Genomic DNA, 7792 nt, shown 5'->3' with positions numbered 1-7792 from the left:
CTAAAGGGGGAGAATGTGGGTGGAAAGGTATGTGCAGGGTGGATGGGAAAAAAGGGGAGAAAATGGGCCAACTGTAATAGCATAATCAATGAAATATATTTAAAAAACAAACAACAGACCTTAATATTTTATTCTAGGTATTTATAAATATTAAAATTTTTTTTGATCTATTGGAGTATAAGGGAGAGGAAGCAAATAAAGGAGAAAATATATAAGTCAATAAAATATTATTAAGTTGAGCAAAAAAAGTTCATTCTTCAATTATTTAAATAAATTCATGAATGACATCATATGACACTTGTTTAAAGGTACCTAATTTGATTCTTTTACATTTGGGCACTTTTGTGACACCATGGAATATATTATTGAAAAAAAATTTATAGTAGGCAGAAGAAGAGCCTCCAAAGATATCCACAACATAATTTCTAGAAACGTGTAATGTGTTACTTTTCATTGTAAGGGAGAATTAAAGTAACAGAAGGAATATTGTGGGTAATCAGCCAATTTTAAGGTAAGATGCCATGATCATGTAGGTGGGACTAATGTGCTCACTGTGGTCCTAACATTTGGAAGAGGAAGGAAGAATACTCGGAGTCAGAGAGAGACTGAAAGATGCCACACTGCTGGCTTTGAAAATGAAGAAAGTGCCGTGAGGCCTGAGAAATTGGGCTAGGAGAGGAAAGAGGATACTCCCTGGAGCCTCGAGAAGGACCCAGGCCCTGCAAAGATCTTGATATCAGCCCACTAACTCATCAGGCTTCTGAACCCCGGAGCTATATGTGAATTAATTTGTTTCTTTTAAACCCTTAGTGTGGTGATTTGTTACAGTAGCAATAGCAATGTTATACAGAGATTTATTCAATCATTTTTTGAAGGAAAATAAGTTTAAGGACCTCAATCCATTTATTTGCATCCCTTGGATGAGGACACTTTCTGTTGAAACACACAATAATTAGAAGAAAAACAAATCTGAAGTCAATTTGGACATTCAGTTCCATTAAATGGTACAGAGACTGCACCACTGCATAGAAGAAAATGTGGTTCTGACTTTGAAGTCTTTGGACATTAAGATAGGAAAATAATTCTTTTTTAAAATGAAGGGCAACCGGACTTGGAAGATGGCGGTGAGATAGGTGGGAGCAGAGTCCACTTCCCCTCAACACCAGTGAAATACCTAGCTGATCTGAGGAGCAGAGCGAACAGCCAACAGTATTCCAGCATATATGAAGATTGGAGACCAAAGATAGAGGAATCGAAAGATCAGACGGTAAGAAGAGTGTTTAAGGACAATAAGGTCCCTGGGACCCGCTCGGGGACGACTGAAGCCACGGCCCGGGTGCAGGGTCTGCTGCAGGATTCTTGGGAGAGAGCCAGGCTGGGCTGTGTGAGTAGCCAGGTGCTTGTTTGGACCAGGGGGGCTTATAGGAAGAATTTCTCAAAAAGGAAAAGAAAACAGAGGCACTTAGTAGCTAGTTAGAGAACTCTCCGCAGCAGCCGGGGCCTCTGGCGCCCCTCCCCCCTCAGCCCCAGGACTGTGAGCGCAGAAAAGCAGCCCGGGCGCTCACCTGAAGCCCAGCTGGCGTGCGTCTAGGGGCCCACACCTGAAACCCCGGGTGAGCGTGAGCCCTGATAAGCGGCCCAGCTGTCTGGGCACCAGACCCAAAGTGCCCCAGTGGGTGCGTACCCAAGTCAGTAGCCTGGGACCCACACCTCAAACCCCGGGTGGGCGGGCGCCCTGATAAGCGCCCAGCTGCCTGGGAGCACAGACAAAAAGCTCCTGGGTGAGCGCGCAGCCAGATCAGTGGCAGGCTGCCCCCTCGCACAGACCCAAAGCAGGAGATCGGCAACCAACCAAAGTCCAAAGCAGAGATTGGCCACACAACCCGATCAAAGGCCTGGCTGCCTGCAGGCGACCACAGCCAAAAGCAGTGGTTCTGAAAAACTCTTACGTAGCCCCTGCGCACAGAACTCTGCAGGGCCTACTGACTCTCTAGGAGGAAGGCAGAATGCCCAGCAGAGGGGGGCTGCAGGGCTAGGAGAGACTGCATTCCCCAGAAACACTCGACCCAGTAGGGGGCTGAACTACCCCTAAGCAGCACCAAGAGCCCCTAGCATCTAAGACAGCAAAGAACAAGAAGGTGGAATGTGAGTTGCCCCTAATTGGTGCAACTCAAGGACAGCACAGCTGGTGAACTAAAGGCCTAGTGGGGATCAGAAGGACCCAGAGGAACTAGACTGAAGGCTGAACAACAGCGAAGAGTGTGGCTCAGGAAGGAAGAAAAGTAAAACCAATCCTTCCAAGCACCCCCTCCCGTTCCACAGACAGGACGACCAGCAGAACTAACCTGACCAGTTTAAAGCCAGCAGAAGACCTTTTTTTTTTTTTCCTTTCTTTCTTTTTTTTCTTTTTTTTTTACTTTTTTCTTTCCTTCTTCCTTTCTGTCCTTCTTTCTTTTTTTGTTCCTTCTTCCTTCCATCCTTTACCTTTTTTATTCCTTCTTCCTGCCTTCTTTTATTTATTCTGTTGTTTTAATTTTTGTTAAAAAATTCCTTCTTATCTTGCCTCCGATCTTTCTTTATTCCTACTCCCTTCCTTCCTTTCCTTTTCTATTCCCTTTTACCCTCCTTCCTTTTTTACTTTGTTGCCCCCATTCCTCTTTTTCCCACAGGTGAGACAAGAAAAGCTGGAGTGCTGAAAAGACCAGAGTTAGACCGTGTTACACCCATAAACGTCAGCTCAAGACCAGAGAGCATAGGAGATTAAGGAGACAGCACCACTGAATCCCATTGGCATTCTACCATAGAAGTTCATACCATAAACCCAGGGAGTCAGAATAGATCAATTTAAGAAACAGAGGCTAACACGAGGAGTCTTACAAACAATGGGAAGACAAAGAAACAATTCCCAAATGAAAGGAAAGGAGGAAGCCTCAGAAACAATGCTAACTGAAAAAGAGGCAAGTCAACTATCAGATACTGAGTTCAAAGCAATGGTCATCAGGAAGCTCACTGAGCTCTCTGAGCTCACAGAGAACTACCAGAAACTACTAGGAAACTACAATGAACTCACTGCAAACTATATCAACATGAAAAAGGAAATAGAAACTATCAACAACGGCCAAGAGGAAATGAAGAATACAATTTCTGTATTGAAGAACACAGTAGAAGGAATGAAAAGCAGACTTGATGAAGCAGAGGATTGGATCAGAGAGCTGGAGGACAAAGTAGAAAAAAACACCCAGAAAGAGCAAGAAAAGGAAAAGAGGCTCAGAAAGAATGAAGAGGCAATAAGGGAAATGCAGGACAACATGAAACGTAACAATATCCGTATAATAGGAATACCAGAAGGAGAAGAAGAAGAGCAAGGGATAGAAAACCTGTTTGAAAAAGTAATGATGGAAAATTTCCCTAATCTGAGGAGAGAAAAAGTCACCCAAATTCAGGAAACACAGAGAGTCCCAAGCAAGAGGAACCCAAAGAGACCCACTGCAAGACACATCATAATTAAAATGGCAAATTTCCAAGACAAAGAGAGGATCTTAAAGGCAGCAAGGGAGAAAAAGGAAGTAACATACAAGGGAGCCCCAATAAGGTTAGCAACTGACTTCTTTTGTTTTTTAAAATTTTTATTGTTATTCAATTACAGTTGTATGCCTTTTCTCCCCATCCCTCCACCCCACCCCAGCTGAACCCACCTCCCTCCCCCACCTCCACCCTCCCCCTTGGTTTTGTCCATGTGTCCTTTATAGTAGTTCCTGTAATACCCTCTTCCCACTGTCCCTGCCCACCACCCCTACCCCCCCACCCTGGCTACTGTTAGATTGTTCTTAACTTCAATGTCTCTGGTTATATTTTGTTTGCTTTTTTCTTCTATTGATTATGTTCCAGTTAAAGGTGAGATCATATGGTATTTGTCCCTCACCACCTGGCTTATTTCACTTAGCATAATGCTCTCCGGTTTCATCCATGCTGAGCAACTGACTTCTAAATGGAAATGCTCCAAGCCAGAAGAGAATAGCAAAAAATATTCCAAGTAATGGGAACCAGAGGCCTGCAACCAAGACTACTTTACCCAGCAAGGCTCTCATCAACATAGAAGGCCAAACAAAGAGTTTCCCAGACAAAAGAAGTCTAAAAGAACACAGTTCCACCAAACCAGCTCTGCAAGAGTAGCTAAAGGGACTGCTTTAAGAAAAGGAAGGAAAAGAGAAAGAGAGGAACACAGGTAGGAAAAAATGGCAATGAATAACTACCTATCAATAACAACCTTAAACGTAAATGGATTAAATGCTCCAAACAAAAGACATAGAATGGCTGAATGGATAAGAAAACATGACCCACACATATGCTGCCTACAAGAGACCCATCTCAGGACAAAAGACCTACACAGACTGAAAGTGAAGGGCTGCAAACAAATTTTCCAAGCAAACAGACAGGAAAAAAAAGCAGGGGTAGCAATACTCATATCAGACAATATAGACTTCCAAAGAAGGGCCATAAAGAGAGACCCAGAAGGTCATAATACTCAAAGGAAGAATCCACCAAGAAGACATAAACATTGTAAATATATATGCACCCAACATAGGAGCACCCAAATACATAAAGAAAATCTTGGAGGATTTCAAGAAAGATAGTGAGCGTAACACAATTATAGTAGGGGACGTTAACACCTCACTATCAAAAATGGACAGGTCTTCCAAACAAAATATCAACAAGGATATTGTGTCACTTGACAATACCCTAGAGGAAATGGACTTAACTGATATATATAGAGGCTTTCATCCCAAAGAAGCAAAATACACATTCTTTTCAAAAGCACATGGAACATTTTCAAAGTGGACCACATAATAGGACACAAAGCAAGCCTAAACAAATTGAAATCATATCAAGCATTTTCTCTGACCACAAGGGACTGAAACTAGAAACCAACCCCAAAGGAAAAAACCCCAAACACTCAAAATCATGGAGACTGAATAGCATGCTATTAAACAATGAATGGGTCAAGAACGAGATTAGGGAAGAAATCAAAAACTTTCTGGAAGCAAAGGAAAATGAACTCACAACAACCCAAAACCTATGGGACACAGCAAAGGCACTCCTGAGAGGGACGTTCATAGCAATACAGGCCTACCTTAAAAAGATAGAATCATTTCAAACAAACAACCTAACCCTACGCCTACAAGAACTGGAGTAACAACAACAAAGAGAGCCCAGAGCAAGCAGAAGGAAGGAAATAACCAAGATCAGAGCAGAACTAAATGACATAGAGGCTAAAAGCACAATTCTAAGGATCAATGAATCCAGAAGCTGGTTCTTTGAAAAGATAAACAAAATCGACAAGCCTTTAAGGAGGCTCATCAAGAAGAAAAGACATAGGATCGAAATAAACACAATTAGAAATGAAAGAGGAGAGATTACAACTGATACCACAGAAATACAAAGGATTGTAAGAAATTACTACAAAGAACTGTATGCTAAGAAATTTGAAAACCTAGATGAAATGGACACATTTCTAGAAAAATATAATCTTCCAAAAGTGAATGAAGAAGAAGCAGAAAACCTGAACAGACCAATAACAGCAGATGAAATTGAAGCAGTCATCAAAAAACTCCCAACACACAAAAGCCCTGGACCAGATGGTTTCACAGGAGAATTCTACAAAGCATTTAAGGAAGAGCTAACCCCTATCCTTCACAGACTATTCGAAAAAATCCAAACTGATGGAAGACTCCCAAACTCATTTTATGAAGCCAGCATCATCCTAATCCCCAAACCAGATAAAGACACAACAAAGAAAGAAAACTTCAGGCCAATATCGCTGAGGAACATAGACCTAAAATCCTCAACAAAATATTGGCAAACCGCATCCAGCAATACATTAAAAAGATCATCCACCATGACCAAGTGGGATTTATCCCAGGGTTGCAAGGATGGTACAATATTCGCAAATCAATAAACATAATACACCACATAAATAACAGCAAAGGCAAAAATCACATGATCATATCAATAGATGCGGAAAAAGCATTTGATATAGTACAGCACCCATTTCTGATAAAAACACTCAGCAAAGTGGGAATAGAGGGAGCGTTCCTCAACATAATAAAGGCCATATATGAGAGACCTACAGCCAACATCATACTCAATGGACAAAAAATTAGAGCTTTCTCACTAAGATCAGGAACAAGACAAGGATGCCCTCTCTGACCATCCCTATTCAACATAGTATTGGAAGTCCTAGCCACAGCAATCAGACAAGAAAAAGCAATAAAAGGCATCCAAATTGGAAAGGAGGAAATGAAACTGTCACAGTTTGCAGATGACATGATAGTGTACATGGAAAATCCTATGGACTCCACCAAAAAACTCCTTGACCTAATAAGTGAATTTGGCAAAACAGCTGGATACAAAGTCAATACTCAGAAATCAAAGGCATTCCTGTACACCAACAATGAAACGGCAGAAACAGAAATCGGGAAACAAATCCCATTTGATCTAGCAACAAGAAAAATCGAGTACCTAGGAATAAACCTAACCAAGGAGCTACAAGACCTGTACTCAGAAAACTACACAACACTGAAGAAAGTAATTAAGGAAGACAGAAACAAATGAAGCATGTACTATGCTCATGGATTGGAAGAATTAACATCATCAAAATGGCCATACTACCCAAAGCAATTTATACATTCAATGCAATCCCTACTAGAGTACCCATGACATATTTCACAGATATAGAACAAACATTTCAGAAATTCATATGAAACCATAAATGACCCCGAATAGCTGCAGCAATTTTGAGAAAGAAGAACAAAGCAGGAGGGATCACAATACCTGATATCAAGCTGTATTACAAGGCCATGGTAATCAAAACAGCCTGGTACTGGCATAAAAACAGGCACATAGACCAATGGAACAGAATAGAGAGCCCAGAAATAAACTCAAGTCTTTACGGTCAATTAATATTTGACAAAGGAGGCAGGAGCATAAAATGGAGCAAAAACAGCCTCTTCAACAGATGGTGTTGGGAGATCTGGACAGCTACGTGCAAAAAAATGAAACTTGATCACCAACTTACGCCATACACGAAAATAAACTCAAGATGGATAAAAGACTTAAAAATAAGTTGTAACACTATAAAAATCCTCGAGGAAAACATTGGCAGGAAAATCTCAGACATTCCACGCAGCAACATCCTCACAGACATGTCCCTTAAAGCAAGGGACATAAAGGAAAGAATAAACAAATGGAACCTCATCAAAATAAAAAGCTTCTGCATGGCTAAAGAAAACAGCATAAAATACAAAGAGAACCAACAGTATGGGAAAACATATTTGCCAATGATACCTCAGACAAGGGCCTGATCTCCAAAATATATAAAGAACTCACACGACTCCACTCCAGGAAGAAAAACAACCCAAGTAAAAAATGGGCAAAGGAGTTGAACACACACTTCTCCAAGGAAGACATACAGAGGGCCCAGAGACATATGAAAAGATGCTCAGCATCACTAGCCATCAGAGAGATGCAAATTAAAACCACAATGAGGTACCATCTCACACCAGTCAGAGTGGCCAACATAAACAAATCCACAAACAAATGTTGGAGAGGATGCGGAGAAAAGGGAACCCTAGTGCACTGTTGGTGGGAATGCCGACTGGTGAGGCCACTGTGGAAAACAGTATGGAATTTCCTCAGAAAACTAAAAATGGAACTGCCCTTTGACCCAGCAATCCGCTGCTGGGAGTATACCCTAAGAACACTGAAACACCAATCCAAAAGAACCTGTGCACCC

This window comes from Desmodus rotundus, chromosome 9 (genome assembly GCF_022682495.2).
Source record: "Desmodus rotundus isolate HL8 chromosome 9, HLdesRot8A.1, whole genome shotgun sequence".
In the NCBI taxonomy this organism is placed as follows: Eukaryota; Metazoa; Chordata; class Mammalia; order Chiroptera; family Phyllostomidae; genus Desmodus; species Desmodus rotundus.
Note: the sequence above shows the minus strand (reverse complement) of the source record.